The sequence below is a fragment of the Tenebrio molitor genome, chromosome 2 (genome assembly GCF_963966145.1).
Source record: "Tenebrio molitor chromosome 2, icTenMoli1.1, whole genome shotgun sequence".
Lineage (NCBI taxonomy): Eukaryota > Metazoa > Arthropoda > Insecta > Coleoptera > Tenebrionidae > Tenebrio > Tenebrio molitor.
The window spans coordinates 27615682-27634878 of NC_091047.1; the positions used below are offsets into that span (position 1 = coordinate 27615682).

At 37.9% G+C, this 19197-nt stretch overlaps 1 pseudogene; it reads left to right on the forward strand.

The window, feature by feature from the left end:
* Positions 1-5731: 5731 nt before the first annotated feature.
* Positions 5732-8552, forward strand: LOC138123563 (juvenile hormone esterase-like; annotated as a pseudogene).
* Positions 8553-19197: the final 10645 nt, after the last annotated feature.

Below are 19197 nucleotides of genomic sequence, written 5' to 3' on the forward strand. Positions count from 1 at the left end.
CTAGATGAATTAAAGATTAAGTCATTGTCAATTATTCTTTTGATATTGATATTATCCCAATTCTTCTGAAATTGTGGAATTGTTGGTCTTTCGTTCTCATTTTCTACATCCCAGACTGCTAAAGCTTCATCATAATAGTGAATAATAAGCTCCATTATCCTTTGAATTTAGTAATTGAGAAACAAGCTTTTTAACACCATAAACTGAAGATAGGAAAGCAGGGAGGCAAATATTGGAAATGCGGCGAATTCCCAGTCCACCAAATCTAATCGGTAAAGTGGACTGACACCATTGTAAATCAGTTAAACGTAAATTAAGTATTTTTTCTAAAGAAGACTTTAAAGAAGAATCAATGGAATTAACGTAATTAGAAAATTTCCAAAAAGGAGTTGTTCTTAATAAAAAATTAAATTTTGGTATGAAAAGACAGTTCTTGATTAAGGTATAAGCCACGTGTCTGCTAAGAAATTCAGCTTTATTTAAAAGATTTTCAACTGTAATAATAGTTTTTTCGACAGTGTTTTTGAAGCCTTGGTCAAAGATTGGAGAGCCTAAAAGAGATAAACTTCCTCGGTCACAAATTTTAATACCTGGTGCTAAATTTTGAAATTCCTTTATGACTTTTAAATCTGTGTCTCCAGAACAGCAAAAGATCTCGCATTTGTTAAAGTTTAATTCAAGACCAATTTTTCTGGATAAATTGATAACTTTCTTAAAGTCGGACAAAACTACTTCTGGGTAATCAGCTAGGGTTCCATCATCTAAATACCAAATATTCAGTTCAGAATTCAAAGATAAAATAATTTGTTGAATGGCAAGACTAAAAATCATAGGACCACAAGGATCTCCTTGTTGAGCTCCAACAGAAGAAGAAAATAAATGATCACCAAAAAATAAAGTTGAAGGATTCCTATAGCATTGATAAAGATAAGGGTAAAGAAGTGGGGTATGACATTGGACTTCTTTTAGAATAAAAAATTTGCTTCAACTGTGCGAATTAAGATTGTTTGAATTAACGTTACATATGAAAAAAAATCATTAGATTAATTTCAAATTAACAGAAACAGCTAGTACGAAAATCAATCAGAAAGAAAAGTGGGGGTTGTCCTTTAAAAAAAATATTAATGACGTCATAATTATGAGACAAAAAGCTGTCAACATAAGTAAACTACTGAACAATATGCACTTTTTAAAAACAAAGATGACCTCTTCCAGAAATTAATACTTACAGTTTTATTCCCAACTTTTTATATTAATATTAAACTAATTTTAATATAAAAGCCATACATTTATTAACGAAAATTCGAAAAATATTGTTTCTAAATATAGCAATTTGTTTCTATTAATCTGAAATTAATCTAATGATTTATTTTTTCATATGTAAGTTTAATACGGGCAATATTAATTGGCATATTTGAAACAAATTTTTAATATTAGGTAATTGACATCACATTTATAATTTATATAGATAGAATATCTAAGCAGATATATAAGCTCTTTAGTAAAGAATGGAGTTGCTGAAGAAAAGATTTGTTTAACAATCTTATTTTAAAAAATGAACCGGAGCCTTCGCCTTAGCTGGTGCTGGCAGACGTCGATAAACTATCTCTCTCGGACCTATGTATACGCATAAGACTTTTTTGTCGCACCTATTTAAAAATTTTTAAATGTTTATTCGCGTCGGGTAATTATTTAAAACCCTCGTATTCGTCTGGCTTTGTTGCACATATTTTTAATATCAATTAATAAATCTGCCATAAAAATTTCAGACTGCCTAAAGTATATTTTTTGCCTATACAAAACAAAATGACTTTGGTGCAGTCGGGCTGTACTTTAAAACCGTCCAAATAATCTGGGATTTTTATTTCTGTAATCGATAAATGCTAAACTAAAAAATCAGTATAATTTCAAGTTGCCTAAAGTATGTTTTTTGGGATTAATTTTTTGCAAATGTCATGTGCTGCGCAGTAGTAAAATAACCGCAAACGCCCTTAGCGACTCTCGATTCCAGATTCACTAACATTCAAATAGTACAATTTTTTATATCTCTGATTGCCTAAAATACCTTCCCTAAATTCGTCATCAGCTCTCGGAATATTATGCCCTTTACGAAAAATTAAAAATTGATTCAAAAATGGGATATGTACAAACTGCCAATAAGACAGTAACGAAATGATCAATAAAATGTTTTCAATGAGTCGGTCATTGAATATAAATGAAATGAAATGCACTAAAAAATGAGAGGTGATAGAAAACGTGGAAAGTTAATCTATCCGTTAAATAATGAATAAAATGTGGAAGCCACGGCCTAGAAGAAAAGGAGGTGTCACGACTACTCCGGACTTGGCTGGTGGGTAGATCCGGGACCTTCCGGTGAGTCCGGGGACGACCTGGACCGGCAGGACTCGACGAGATCTTTATCCGCAAAAGCGTTCGGTCTGGAAACCTTCCGTAGTGAAGTCCTTGATCCGCTTGGCGATTTGGGGCGGTGGTACTTGAACGAATCCTCTCCAACGACCCTCGTGAACTTCACTACGTCGTCTGGTCAGCCCTGCAAATTCACTGGATCACTGTCCCCTTGACTCTCCTCAGGCACTAACAATACTGCGAACAGCCGTGAACTTCCCCTTTTTGTCCCTGGTTTCCCCGATTTATAGCCTTCGCCCCCTCTCAACGCAGATTTTTCGGCGGAAGCCCATGTACGTTTTTGTCGCGATGGGTTCTAGAACATTCTAAAGAAATCGCGAAGATTTACAAGCGCGCGGCGATTTAAATCGTAACAGTACATTAGTAGTTTAATTAAGTTGGTAAAGGTTTTTTCAACTGTATCCACATGTACAAGTAATCAGTATGGATTAAGATAAGCTACACCTACATAAACAAGTATAACAGTCTAAAACACTACTACTAAATTGATATACTTCGTCCAGCGAGAGATTGGGAGAGATATGAAATTGTATTAAATCAACCCAACATTACAAAATGCACTAGAATACATTAGAGTATAATTTCAGGGCAAAAATGTTACTACTTCAAGAATATATTTCAAATTTTACGTGCGCTAGGTATTAATTTCTGTACAAGGTAGAATTTAGTAATTTTGTATGTCAACCAATCTCTCGCTGGACAAACTATGTATATCAGGCGTGTTAAAAGGCTCATGTCATAAGACACTAGTGTTTTGTATCATCTACAACAATAGTGTAGATGTATTAAATCAATATTTAACATTGACCTTAACAGTCATAATTTTATGCACCTGATTCAATTCTATCTTGCCAATTCCATTATTCTCATCTGCAACGTTCATCAATAGTCTGCCTTGGGAAATATTATACTTATTAAAGACGTTAAGCTTATACTTCCTACAGATTTTAACACCATTAATAGAAAATACATGTTCCATAATTGTGAAAATGTGTGAAATACTTGTATTCGTAACCGGTATAGAGACATACAGGGTGCGTCTGCTTAAAAACTTTATATTTGAATATCTTCGTTGTTTTAAATGACTGCTTAATGATATTTAGTCTTAATAAAGGCTGCATTGCCCTCTTTACATAGGCACTACAAAAATTAACAAGGATCTGGACAGAAGAGGAATATTCAAGAAAAAAATTAATGAAAAAAAAATATTTTCAGCATTTTCTAACATTATAACTTTTAACATGCATATCAAATGTTTCCGTGTAGATTTTCTGCCTAATAATCATCCTAGTGCTTATTATTGACAAATAAATTAATGTTAAATAAAGACAATTTCCAGACTTCATTCACCAGTGTGTATTTACGTAAAAAATACTTCACGGCTTACTGATTTACAAAAAAAAAAACCATAATTAATTTATTATTTGACAACGTCAAAGTAAAAAAGTTCGTGAAATCTTTGAAATACAAGATGTCGTTCTCACAGCAAGAGAAAATTAATATTATTTTTACGTATGGAGAGTGTCACCGGTGCTATCGAGCCGCAGCAAGAATTCTTCAGGACCGTCAAGAAAATTATAAATTTTCCGAAATGAATATCACATAAATTATAAAGCTGTTTGAAGATACTGGCATTGCCACGAGTAAGGGATGCACTCCCCAAAAATATTAACTTTCAAAATGCCGTTGTTGATTAGGTAACTGAAAATCCACACACAAGCACAAGAGCAGTAGCGGCTACACTGAATGTCTCACAAAACACGATTATTAGAACTTTAAAGTCTTTGAAATTTCATCCATATGAAATGATCCTGCAACAAGAACATCACTGAGGAGTTTTTATTCCAGAATTGAAAGGTGTGTGGAAGTTAATGGTCGAAATAAATTTTGAGCATCTAATTTAGTTAAAATTATTTTGAGGTCATTTTTTTAATTTTCTGTGCTGCTAATTGTGTTACATTGTTGAATTTATTGCAGATATTTTAATTGTTATTATTTAGTACATATGTGCTTAAATTATTTATTCACCTTCATCTCTTTAAGCTTGACGCACCCACTTCCATAATAGCCACTTTTATAAATAAAAACAAAAAAATAAAGAGGGTACCGGCTACCGGGTACCCCATGATTCATTGTTTAAAAAATAAAATTAATAACATTTGAATTCGTTTTATTGAAAACTTACTCTAAAATAGTTTAGTAATTTTTTCCAGAGAAGACTGATCCCTAGGATGCAAACGTACCTACACCGGAGTTTGTACATACATACCTATTTGAATTTTTATTGTATTTTACCGAATAGTTCAGTAGTAAAAGAATTTTAAATAAGATAACAATGCCCCGTCAAATTCACGTATCTAAATTATTTGCTGAAAAATGAGTCACCTGTGAAACAAATTCGTAACAACTTTTTACGCTTAAACTCTGTTTTGAACACAGCTGGAAAATTAGTTCTTTTTAACACTAATTTATTGCGTAGTCATCAGTAAAAGTGTAATAAAAACAATACAGGGAGATACAGAGGCCAAAGCTGAATATGTTATACTCCGTAATCTGAGAAAAAAAAAAAAAAAATTTTACTGCGGTTATTTTTCAAATAACTCTGTATCCTTGCAGGTTTCGTTAACTTTTGTTAAGCACATGTCAAGAGGTCATTGAGAAATATAATATTCCTAAATATTGTTTACCTAAATTGATGATTAAAAAAGATATTCGGATATAAACTTTTAGTAGACGCACCCTGTATAGATCCTCAATGTTGTACATCATCAATTTTGAAATTTCTCAACTCAATACACCGGCAAGCCCCAGCAGCGTCCATTATTAGTGCAACCTACAAACATTCAAAAAAATACCCAATCACGTGGAAAAGGAAACTATTAGCCCTAATCATACTGGGTGTGTCTGAAATACGTGTCTTAATTTTAACCAGTGGAAGAACACGCCAATTTACGAAACTTTTCTCTATAACATTTTGCAAAATTCCCAAAAGTTTTTGCCTCCCAATTTTTATCGAACAAGACGTTTTGTGTGAAAAACTGATAAACTAGTCTCTACTTTTTTGTAGCCATGAGAATTTTAAATTTGATTATTTAATTTTTTCTATAACAATGTAACTTGACAAGGCTCCGCGCTTTTTCGTAAAAAATTCAAATAGATTCATTTAACAAGCTCTGCTAGGTATTAAAATTATCACACACATTTTAGATACACCTTGTATATAAGTAATAATTGATAGATGGGGTATATAAAATAGTTTTGTAATTCTTGTTCGATAATTTTGTGCCGTATCATCATATAAAAACGGTCTTGCAATCAGTACCGTACTCAGTATCTGATTAACCTTCAGATAATTTGAGAGCGTGTAAATTGTAGTGTGTTATTTATAAAATAACGTATCATCATGACTGAACCAATTGTCAGCATCGATCAGGGAAAGTTGAAAGGAAAAATATCCACCAATCTACGTAATGAGAACTTCTACAGTTTCCAGGGCATTCCATATGCCAAACCCCCAATCGGCAAACTCAGATTTAAGGTAAAATAATTTTTCTAATGGCGTAATAAACTAGCTGTTTTGAAAAAAATTCAGGATCCGCAACCTCCTGAACCGTGGACGGGTGTTCGAGATGCCACAAAAGAAGGGAGCGAATGCTACTCTAGAGATATGTTTTTAAGACATATAGTAGGCACAGAAGACTGTTTATTTCTGAATGTTTACACACAACAACTTCCGTCAGCCACAAACAATACGTTAAAACCAGTAATGGTTTGGATTCATGGTGGAGGATTTAGAAGTGGATCTGGTAATGCTGACACATATGGTCCAGAATTTCTACTTACTGAAGATATTGTCCTGGTGACAATAAATTATAGACTGGGAATTTTTGGTTTTCTTAGTTTTGAAGATGCATCTCTGGAAGTTCCTGGGAATGCCGGCTTGAAAGATATGGTGATGGCTTTAAAAATGGGTTCAAAAGAATATAAACAAATTTTCTGGTGATCCCAATAATGTTACAATTTTTGGTGAAAGTGCCGGAGGAATTTCTGTACATTACCTGATTTTATCACCGTTGGCATCAGGTAAATTATTACAAAAAAAATAATGATGTTTTGGTTGTTGGAATTTGATAATATTTGTTTTATACTGGGTCTTATTTTAGGATTATTTCATAAAGCTGTATCGCAGAGTGGATGTGCCTTAAATCCAGTTGCACAGGAACGAGGTGACATAACAGTTCATTTGGCTTCATTTCTGGATTTAAAACCATCAAATGAAAAGGCAATTTTACAACGCTTGATGGTACTGCCAGTTGATAAACTTTATGAACTATATGAGAAGGTGGCAATGGTAAATTAATACATTTTTAATATTATTAATCGTATACAAATGTATCTGTTCATTCTACTGATTTTTAAGAAATGTCACATGGTTGATTCCGAAATAGCACTTCCATTTGGCCCGGTTACAGAAAAGCCATCTTCAGGTGCTTTTATAACTGAAGAACCATTGCAAATCATTAAAAGTGGAGCTTATAATAAAGTACCAACAGTGTTTGGGTACACGACAAGAGAAGGAATGCTTTTTGAAATAGCGATGAAACCACGTAAACCTGAAGTGCCTAAGAATTTCGAACGTTTTATACCCTTCATGTTGCAAGTCGAACCTGGTTCAGATTCATCAAAAAATATTGCAAATAAAATAAAACAGTTTTATTACGGGGCGCCTGGTGCAGAAGATAAAATAGACAACTTTTATTTGGTAAATAAGTTCTCATCTATCGAAGTACGGTGTGATCAAGAATGACTGAATCTGTTGGTAACAATGAAATTTGGCAAATTTGAAATTTACAATGAAAGGTTCATTTTTATAATAGTTATTTACAAAATTAGTGGGATAAAAGCAATATTACAGGATTCGAGTGTGAAGATTGCAGATGACGAGGGCGTTAGCCCGAGTTCATCTGTAATCACACGAGTTTCCTGTAATATGCTTTAGCCCACGTGTTATGTACATACAAAATTTTATCTAAGACCGCCCCGAATTAAAAAAAAGGTAAATATTATTTATTTCCGCCAGTTTCATTACACCACTCAGTGGAATAGTAACTTGCTTATCCCACTGAGTAGGGTAATGAAGCTCACTTATCCCACTGAGTGGAGTAATGAAATGCGTCCGGTAATGAAGTTCCTTATTCCACTCAAATGAGTGGGATAAGTGTCATTTATCCCACGGGATTAGATAAAGGCATAAACATAACCGACATAACCAAAAATGTTTTTAATGTCGTTTCAAATTAAAAAATACCGTCAGTATCTATATATTACAAATCAAAAAACACCAGTACTTTTCAATTGTTTCATTGCCAACAGACTCAGTCATTGTTGATCACGCTATAGTAACATCATACCCGTAGTTACTTATTAACTATGATTTAATTTAGTTAATTTGATTTAACAATTAACCGCCAATCCGATTAGATAATTAGATTAGGTACCTTACTCTTGTACTTTTTAGCTGCACACCGATAGATTTGTGAGAGACATCATTTTTGCGGCACAACACCACTCAGTAACTTCTGGTCAACCGGTGTTTTTGTACCGAATGTCCCTAGAATCAGAATTAAATGTTTATAAAAAAGCTGGCGGTATTACAGCTCCAGGTAAATTACCTGATATGTACTTAAAAGTTATAACTCTACGAATTCATGTTTTAAGGTGTGTCTCATGGAGATGATCTGGGCTACTTATTCAAGACAAATATAACCCCCGAAATACAAGGAGGAAGTTTGGAAGAATTATCGATTAATCGATTCGTCAAGTATTGGACAAACTTTGCTAAATTTGGAAATCCAAATCTACAGGATAAATCAAAGGCTCCAGAATGGAAACCTGTGACAAGAAATGAAATCAATTTTATAGATATTGGTGAAAATATAACTGCAGATGTTGATCCGGAACCTGAAAGAATGCAGTTTTGGAGAGACATATGTAGCATTAATCCAGAATATGCTGTTTAACGTCACTATTTAATATTACCATAGCCATTATTGTGTTATGTTATTGTAGAAGGTCATTTTAAATTAAAATATAGATTTAAGAATAAAGAATAAAATCCCGTTAATGCAATAACCCTAGTCTTAAAAACGTAATTTTTACGTGCCTTTTTAAAATGTTAAATCACTTAAGATTTATATTTAAAAAGCGTTCTTGAAAGACATCTGGTTTTTAACAAAAAAAGAAAAAAACTGTGTTAAACGTGGTAGACGCGTATGAAACAAACGCGCACTATCGCCGAATTTTGGTCATCCCTCTTCGCTGACATATTTGACGTTTATCTTCCAAACCTTACAAACACTTACAAAGTTAAAGACAACATTTGGACGTAATTTATTATACTGGATGCTTTAATCCTTTCATAAAGAACTAAAACAGGATCGGGATATTTTAACAAGGTAATTTAGTTCACGTGCCCTTCCTGTGTCTTCAAATAAATTGACGACTCTCTGAACCTTAAATTTTGTAAAGCCAACTTACATTTGGACTTGTTCCACAAGAAAACGAACTACATATATTATTGAAATTCTTACTACACCCTCCGTAGGCAAAAATTGTTTCCTTTTTCAACAATATAGAAAATTCTGCCATTGTAGTCTATTTTAAGAGTCTACTTTTGACAGTTTTTAAGGGGTGTACAAAATGTTGCTTGGCAACTTTTCATCAATTATTTCAAAAGGTAACTGCTCAATAACCTTCAAAATTTAGATTAAATTTTAACAACAAAATCTAATCTTTTTGTCGAATCAAACGAGTGATTTAGTTAATTGTTTGTATAGACACCTATTTTTTAATGTTTAACAATCTAATAATAATTGCCCTTAATTTTCAATAAAGAAAACATGTGTTAAAATTACATTTTTTAACTTGTGGTAATTTTATTATTACTGATTGAACCTTCACCGTCTAAAATATCTGCATTTTAAATTTCATAAAAATCCGTTGGCAAATAACCGAGATATTAGGCATTATGATTTTTAAAGTTTTCTCATTTCTACTTTGAGCGTTGCATCAAACCAGAATATACCGTTTAAGAATATTTAATACAAGTCAGTTGTTATTGTGTTCTGTTACTGTTAAAAATTCATTAAAAAATAAAAATTGACGTATTTAAATAAATTGGTTTGCTTTATTACACTTCACACTAATAAATACTTGACATGGGAACAAATATATAATTTGTTTAAAAAGTGCAAGCAATGCCTACAAGTAGACATATAATTGATTTCATATAAATGTTCATCAAGTGAGCTGTGCATTTGTAAAAGCACCTTTAATTTAGTTACATTACAAAAGTCACATTTATGAAGGTCATGTCCAATAAATCTTTACTTTGGTAAAAATACAAAGACAAAAACAAATAAGAATTACTTTAATTTAATCAGTAAAAAGACGTAACATTGCTCTTGAAATCAACAATGTTAAAATGGACAAAAACTGAAAAATTAGTCAAATCGGGTTCGCGCAGAGCAAGCAACTTTGAAAGTCGAAGTCACTAGCTTTAGCTTTACTACCAACAGAAAATCAGGTTTTCATGGCTTGCTTAAATGCACATTTATATGAAATTGAGTATATAGATAAAGTTACTTTTGTAGAATTAAATCGGAAGATAGTGAGTGACTGGAAGAAATTAAACTTTATATTCTTCTGTTAGTCAGCATATAGATAATTCTATAAAATTGGATTAACAATGTATTAGAAAGTAAATACTTTCTCAACAGAAAAGCTGATTTCTTAAGTCAAGTAAATAAGAATTCTTTTAAAAACTGTTTGATATTTCCGACAACAGGTTGAAAATGGATTACGTGAAGGTGACATTGATGGTGTTTACAGTTTATCAGCAATCAAGAAAAAATTCTAGGAGTGCCAACGTAAAGACAACTTACACCAGCATCAGCACATACGCAGACGTCAATTATTTCTTTAGTGATAATCTGAATAAGACAGTTCACTTATATCAGTTTGCTGATTATACATTTACTTATTATTGTTAAGAAATATAATTTATGGATACTTCATCTCAAATACTGCACACATTAAATGAAAAATTACTTTTAGTTGAAGGTGCTGTTTCCTTAATAAAATAAATCGATGCACAATAATAAAAACCACCAGTGAAAAACACGCTACACTCTGGCGCTGTCTCCATTCAAAGACATCCCTTAAATTACAAAATGAACTGATCCAGATGACTCTGATTATTTGCACATATTTATCGATGTGTTCATTTTTACCTGGGACAACCAAGTTAGAAGTTTGTTTAGACTAAAATTCCTTTGTGACAATTGTTGAAAAAAGTATTACTTTATATTACAAAAAATAAAAAATAATCAACAAAGATATAGTCAAGAACCTAAAAAATATAATAAACCAAGTACTGTAGAGTTCATGAAATGTCGAAAATTATACAGCTAAATGGGTTCGAGAACAGTTTTATTCAACAACATAAATTTCTTAGAGGAGGACAGAAGTGACACAGTGAAAATCTCACAGGCTGAACTTAAAAGATAGAAATGTAGAAACGGTATCTTAAGGGAAAATATTATGGTTCGATACAACTTGTTAACATTAGAAAGTTTGACGCTTTTACCGTCCAAGGGTTGATGAGAGATCCGAAGAAAATTGTGGATCACAGAAAGCCTTGGTCCGAAACTACAATTTCCAATGGTTTCTAGCTTCCTAAATGTATAAAAAGTAATACTTAAATCAACAATTGTTGCTTGCCCCTTATTGTCTTAACTTTTGCTCATAACCTCAATAGAGAAAGTGTCATGATTAATCTTATTCGCCAAGCTACTTGGATTGCTAACTTATTTCGAATTAAACAAAATATCAAGTTCTAGGGGTTTCTTGTATTTTCGGTTGCATATGACGAAATTTTCATCGGAAGTCTCTCGTGAATAACCCTGTATTGTAATGGTGCGAATAGGTTAGCTAAATTAAGAATTTTTATTTTTAAAATAATTTGATGGAAACGTCTTAAGAACCGTTCATTTGGGACGGAAATGCTGGTCAATTGTAAATTTTATTGATGCCGCTGTCCGGAAAAATGGTACTGTAATCCTCAAAGCAAAATCTGTGGACTTTTTTGGAAAACGGTACGCGTCCAGGACAAACCATAGCCCAAGGGGAACAAGTGTTCAAGAGAAAAGAAACGTTACAATAAATTATTCGTTCGACAATTTGGGGAGTCCAATTAAAATGAGGGGATAATTGAATTAATGAATTTGATGTTAGCAGGTTTCAAATTGAGAAAACCACCAAATTAATGTTCATTAGGTTAATTTACTTTTTTAGCATTTTTCAAATTTGTGTCATATTTGTATTAAAGAGCGAGAATTGCAAATTAGAAACAGAGCGCTTTATCCTAGAAAATAACTAGAATCGTTTCCACTTGTAGTTAGAAAAGTAACAAAGCAAAGTAGAAAAGGAGTCGGTAACGGTAACGGAAAAGCCAGGTAGTCGTAGAAACCAGATGTGTGAGTGAGCGAATGAAGATTACTAATTAATTAGAACAGTTTTGGAAAATCAAACCAATGTAGAACAATTTTTAGAAGTAGCAGATCAACGAAATTTAGATGCATGGCATGGCAATTACGTAACAGCGTTTCAAGCCCAAATTCGGTTTCAAAATATTGTTTATTTTTTAGGAACACGATATTGTTTCTTTTCGTCATAGATACACATTATGAAAAACAACTCATAACTCCCTTGAGATATTTCAAATTTTTTCGCCCTCCCCATTGTTTACAACAAACTCATGAGAACGAAGCTATAGTAACCATATATTCACGCAATCTTCCCTGCAAAATGTTTTTAAGAAAGTTTTAACTTTTAAGTATAGACTAAAAAATAAAATATTGTATGCACCACGGGAGATATTCATGTTTTCCCCTCGGTTGACTTATAAACCTCGGGCCCTCGGTTTATAACCACCTCAACCTCAGGGAAAAATCATATTCATATAATATCTCCCTTAATGCATAAATATCTATAATTGGTTTCATTTTTAATTCTGTTTGTTTCTTGATGCTGATGTGTATTATTGTATAGAGTCAGTACTTTAGTGTCCTTTTTCAGAGTTATACTTCAACAACAAATTATGTACATTCGGTCTGGTCCTAACAAAAATGTCCATTTAAATATGGCCGAAAACGGAGACGGTTGTTTCAACAGTTCTAGAGATATCGAAAAGGTTTTGCGATCGGCGGTAGTAAGGTTGATAGAACTGAATTTGTATAGTAGGTTGCTTCGTTGAAAATTGGGGGCGGGGGGAAATGTAATTCGTGACGTAAAATCAACCCAGGAATTTTGAGTGTTCGAATAGAACTCAAGGTTTATAAGGTCCGTGGGGTTTATTGGTGGTTTTTTGGGTTTTATTCTAGTGAGGGAACACCTAATGCGTGATCGACAGACTCTGTCATGAAAGTTTTGTTTTAAATGGTAATAGGGCAACCTAATATACAAATTAGTCAATTCTACCAACCTTGGGAGTAACAAATAAAGTCGTACCGAGCTGATTGGTCACTTTGGTCAAGTAGGGGTTGCAAAAGTGGGGTGTTAGGAAAATGATAAAACCGAAGACGGAACGAAAAACGAGGCTTTTTTGCTTCACTCGAGGTGTGATCTCCAAAGTAGTACGTCCAGCACCTCTAGCAGTTATTTCCGTGATCATGTGTTTTACAATTACAAGGTAAATTATTCCTCTAATTCTTGTACTTTAATTGCAGTCGCGATCTAATTAGTCAAACGGCTTTAGTTCTTTATCGTTTCAAAATCTTGGATTAAATGGAAATTGGAAATTGGAAATTGGAAAATGGAAATTCTGTTACGGGACGAAGTCGAACGTCGGGGCGAAGCACCAAGGGGGAAGACGCCAAGGGGGCGAAGCACCAAGGGGGGGGGGGGAAGCGCCACAGACGTCGGAGTCCTCGTTGATGAAGGGGGGTACCACCGAGTGCCGTGGGCGACTACGGTGACGGTTTCGGTGGTGCGGTCGGCCGAGAGGTGGCTGGTCGATTCCGCCAGCGCAGGGACCTCTCGGTGGACGGCGGATGATGCGAGGGGTGGCTGGTCGATGTCGCCAGCGCAGGGACCCCTCGGTGGAGCGTTGATGATGGTGTGAGGGGTGTCTGGTCGATCGTGCCAGAGCAGGGACCCCTCACGATGTGATCGGGGCTAAATTCGCGAAGCGCGGTATCACGCTCCCCCCCTTTGGAGGCTCGATTTTGGCCCCGATCGACACAATTTGTCCTTGTGGTTCCCTTCCGCGTTTCTTCGGCGTCTCCTCCGATCTGACGCGGGAGTTGCTGCCCAAGGTTGTTTTTCGGGGTCTTCTCCGGCGTCTCCTCCGGCGGGCGCTGCTGCGGTGCACAGGCCACGTATTCTGCATGGGCTGGCTCGCGCCGCTGCAGCCTGCCGGGATTGTTGCTCTTTCCCGGTGTTGTTGGGGCCGAGGGTTTGTTCGGTCTTGTCTTCCTTCCCCTTCGACTTGACTTCTTTGGGAGACCGTCCTGCAGGGGGGCCCGCGCCTTGATGGGGCCTCGTTTGGTCACACAAACGGGGCAGGCTCGGACGTGTTGGCGGACGTCGGCGGAGAGCGCAGGCCACGTATACTGCGTGCGGATAGCTCTCGCGGTTTCCTCTTGGCTGAGATGGCAAACGTCCGGGGCGTCGTGAAACTGCCTCACAATCTTCTGGAACTCGGGGTCGTTGAATTGGGCCGATTTCACCCAGTCGGCGAGCGTCGCGACGTCGGTTGTTGCCGGCGTCGTGGTTGTCATGATCGGGGTTGTTGGGTTGATCTCAGTGGAGTCGGGTGCTGCGTCGACGTTGATTGTCATGGAGCCGAGTGTTGCTACGGGCTCCTCTGTTCCTGTCTTGTCGGTTTGCACCTGGGGGCTGCGGTCCACTGCGATCTGACACAGATGCTCTAGGTTGACGCTTCGGGCTGAGCCGGAGACGTCGCTACAGCCCGACGCCAGTTTTCCGGAGCGCGTTTCTTCTCGGGTTCTGCCAGAGACATCACGGTGGAAGCGGTCTCGGTGAAGTGGGCGAGGTCGCTGTACTTCCCGACTGCCAGGGTGCCGCGGATTGTCGGGGGCATCTGCCTGATGAGTTCTGTGACAAGTTATTTTTCCGTGTTTCTTGGGAAGAGTCGTCGGTACAGCTGGGCTTGTCCGTCGATGAACTCCTCCAAGGGCTCGGTTTTCTTGTACGTCGCCCCCATGAATGTTGCCAGAAGTTGCTGGGACTGAGAATCTGCCCCGTAGTCTCTGCGGAGGCGGTCCCAGAGCTCTTCTACCCTTTGGTCGATGTTCTTGTAGTACCGGTTCCGTTTTTCGGCGTCACCGCGGAGTTGCCGGTAGGCTACTAGAATTTGATGACGTGGGGTTAGATACACTGCACCTACCTTGTCGAAGTAGGCCTCAATGTCCGCAATGAAGACCTCTGGGTCCTCCCGTGGTTCCCCGGCGAAGGTGCGGAGTAGCTCCTCCGGCCGGAAAACGGGGACTGGGGGTTGTGGCTGGAGGACGACGGCTGGAGAGGCGTTCTTCTGAAGGAGCTCCAACATTGCCTGCATGAGTTGCGTCATCTGGCTTGCCTCGCTGGTCGGCGAGGCACTTGTCGATGGCGCGTCCATGGTTGACGGTGGAGTCGCGATCGGCGGCTCGATTCCGTCAGGGGTTGATTCGGGGCTTCCGGCTGAAGCTCAGGCCGGGGGTTGTCTTCGTCGTCTTCCTCGGGTCGGCGGAGGACGAGGGGGGTCCGCTTGACAGCCTTGTCAAGGAGGCCAACAGGTTGGGCGCCACGTGTTACGGGACGAGGTCGAACGTCGGGGCGGAGCCCCAGGGGGGCGAAGCACCAATGGGGCAAGACGTCAAGGGGGCGAAGCACCAAGGGGGGTGGGGGGGGAAGCGCCACAGACGTCGGAGTCCTCGTTGTTGAAGGGGGGTGCCACCGAGTGCCGTGGGCGACTACGGTGACGGTTTCGGTGGTCGATTCCGCCAGCGCAGGGACCTCTCGGTGGACGGCGGATGATGCGAGGGGTGGCTGGTCGATGTCGCCAGCGCAGGGACCCCTCGGTGGAGCGTTGATAATGGTGTGAGGGGTGTCTGGTCGATCGTGCCAGAGCAGGGACCCCTCAGGATGTGGTGAAATGAAAAGTCTCGGTGAAGAGCAAGTCTTTAATGACTCCGTCCGTCTTTTACGACCGGTACGGGAGTAACGTTGACAAAATGTGAGCCCCTATTTATATGCGCCCGGCTGAGGACCGAGGCGCCAAGGACGGCTCCTGATTGGTCCGGCCGGAAACTTTGGTGGCGCAGCCGAGAGAACACCTGTGCCTATAAAGCCTGCGGAACAGCCGCGCGCGCGTACTATAGGACAGGTCTCCTCGTCGACAACACCTCGCCCCGGCCGGCTCACAACAGAAAAAAAGAAACCTAACTATATTTACAAACTTAGTCTAACTTATCTAACTTAACTAACTTAACTAACTTAACCTACGTGTTCTTTATTTACAAAATCGGGGCTAAATTCGCGAAGCGCGGTATCAATTCCTTATTTCAAAGTATGTGGTCTCCTTGCATTTACCGGTTGGGGAAACGTGTTCTCGCCAAGGCGATCTATTATAAAAATTATTATAAAACATCTTCATTAATTATTCGTTACTTGGGAGCCTTCGCCGTCGGGGAAGCTATCGCCAATGTCCGTCGCACTCAATTAGCTGTGGTCCGGTGTAAGTGCACAAACAGCCGCGTCACCCGTAAACGGGACAGTGACCAAACTAGGCCAAGTGACACGTGAAGAGAGGTACCCTATAAGTCTGTTAAAGTACTCGTCGAAAAATAGTCAATTTTGTCTTAAATTGTAAATCATTTTACAATAGGAGAGAAAATCGTCTTATAACTACCATAAATAATTCCATAAATAAATAGGGGCTGTTACTTTACCTGATGTTTGCTCTTCCTTGAGTCGGCCCTGCACAACAAAGGCGCAATAAAGTTAGAGGGTATTATGGTAGTTATAAGACGGTTTGCTGTCCTATTGTGAAATGATTTACAATTTAAGTCAAAATTGACTATTTCTAGACGAGGACTTTTACAACCTTCTTCCCTTTTATTTTCAATCACCGGAGTAGACTAGGCTATCGCGTCGGGGTTCAATTTAATTGGGGAAACAAGTCAAATCTAAACCAGATCACATAAGCGTCGTTTTCAACGCCAACGCGCATGCGCAATTGAGCGAACTAGCGTTGAACTGTCACATCAGCTGATTTGATTATGTAGTTGCGAGTTAGAGCGCATGCGCAAGCTTCCAAAGCCTGAGCGTGGCTTTGAAAAATAGAAATACGTAGGTATTCCCTATTCTAGCAAAGTCCGAGCCACGCCGCGGCGTTTTTTAAAAGCTGTGCTCCCATTGGTCGAGAGGCTTCTAAGCCAAGCGAGCCATGCTTGTAAAGCCACCAACGACCCTATAGTTCGCACCTCAAATTCTTATAATGCTGCTCGCGCCAGAAACCTCGGTATTTGCCCTTCTTAATCATTTGTGCATGAGTCATATTTCAATTCCCGGGCTGTGAGTCAAATTTCGTCCACGAAAAGACTTGATTAAATTAATTTATTTATTTATACCGTTTGTTGGGACAAAATACCACCATACTTTGTTAAATAAAATTTAAGTGAAGTGTGCTCAATCGTTTTAATTCCAATTTGAAAACCTTCCTAAGGTACGGTTTCAAGGTACGGTTTCTCGTAGAATCTAATTAAATTAAATTATGAACAAAACACAACGTAGGATTCATGAACATTTCTTTTCTCATTATTTTTGTTCCGCATTTTTCCCCAAAATCATCATCCGAGGGAATGCGGCAACCAACAATACACCAAATAAGGGAGGAAAGTTTCACCGAGGAAGAGTCAAGGAAGTCGAGACGTTACAATATTAAAAGAATTGTTTAATGTTATGTGAATACTTCTCAGTAAAAAATTAATATTGTTAGATCGTTGAAATTTTTGCATATTTAATATGTTCGATGCATCACTCCTCTCCATTATAATAATAATAAATTACAATATTACGCTTTTAACGTGTAAAGATTATAAACAAGATGCTGTAATGATTTGAATACATTACTTTTTTCCGCCAAATATTTGAACCTGCGCAAAACGGTAACAAATGTGGTCGTGATCGTCATCGAATCGGAGGAGCCCTACGTTGTGATTTTCTTTAGGCGGAAAAGGTTCGGAATGCAAACGATGAGGGTTCCAGTTGGAAGAGTGCCGCAAATAAAACACACATGTGAGGGACGCAAAATACCTTTTATTAAAAATGCCTGTAATAACTTGGATGAAAAAGAAATGGAAACGAATACAAAGGACAGCAATTAAGTTTAACGAAGTACAAGAAATTACTAGTTGAGTACATCACAAAGATAAACAAGATGAATGCAACAATATTTAAAATAACAGAAAAACGGGCACATGACAGACAAAATGACAGTTAAAGCTTGCAAAACAAGTAAACAAATTATGGTGCAGTTATTACAGACAGGGACGGATGAAAAACCCTCTTCAAAAACCGTATCCCAGGTATTACTCATATTTTACAATTCGATTAATGACAAAACAATGTTTAATTTGGAACTATGCGGTCAAGGTACGCCGACGGGAGCTTAGAGCTGGAGGTAACACACTTTCGGCCGCGAGGGGACTCAGAAAATTAATCTGAATCGTCTTGAAAGCAGCGACATTTATAGATACTCGGAGTATCGCGTGTCGGCCTACTGTGTACCGACCAATTCCGAGTGATATAAGCGTTTGGGGTTGTACGATGAGCTTCTCAGAGTCGCATACAGCAGAACTTGTTCCACCTTCCCCAACCAACCGTTTCCGACAAACTCCCAAGATCCCTATAACTGCGACGGGGGCTTCACGTCAGCTTCTCAGAGTCGCATACAGCAGAACTTGTACCACCTCCGTTATACGGTCCTACATAACCGTCGCCCCCACGGAAATTTGACTAAACAACCCCCCCGACCCCCTGAATGTCACCTAGCCCCCATGTGATCGTACTTACAACATTTTAACTTTAACTTTTCCGAAATCTAGCAACAACACAAAGAAAAACAAAAACCGAGTTTAATTCAATCAAACAAAGAGTAACATTCAATGATGAGAAAATCCAGCAAAACAGAGCGCAACATTAAACAATGATAAAATAAGCAAAACAAAACGCAACATTAAACAATGATAACATAAGCAAAACAAAACGCACATTAAACAATGAGGAAATAAAAGCGAACAAAACGCGAGGTTAAATAACGATAAAATAAAACGCTTTAAAAAGGAATACCATACTTGCTGGCAATATTAAACAAAAAAAGAAAATGGCGGGTCGAGTGCTGTTAGAAAATGTTAGGAAAAAAAAACAACATGGACGCACGCGGTTCGGACGACGGCTCCGAATTTTCGAAATTACCAGATTGCTAAAAAAAATGAACCTCCCGGGAGAAAGATAACGCTTAAAATTAACAAATGGGCGCTTCTTAAAGAAACAGCATGCAACAAAAGGTAATCTACAACATACCCTTACCACGTGGTCCTGGTCCCAAAAAAAACAACGGACAACGAACGTGAGATAAATAATTACCCGTGTGGATAAAAAGAAACTGCCGGATTCTTCACGGGGACACAAAATATCTACTCGGGA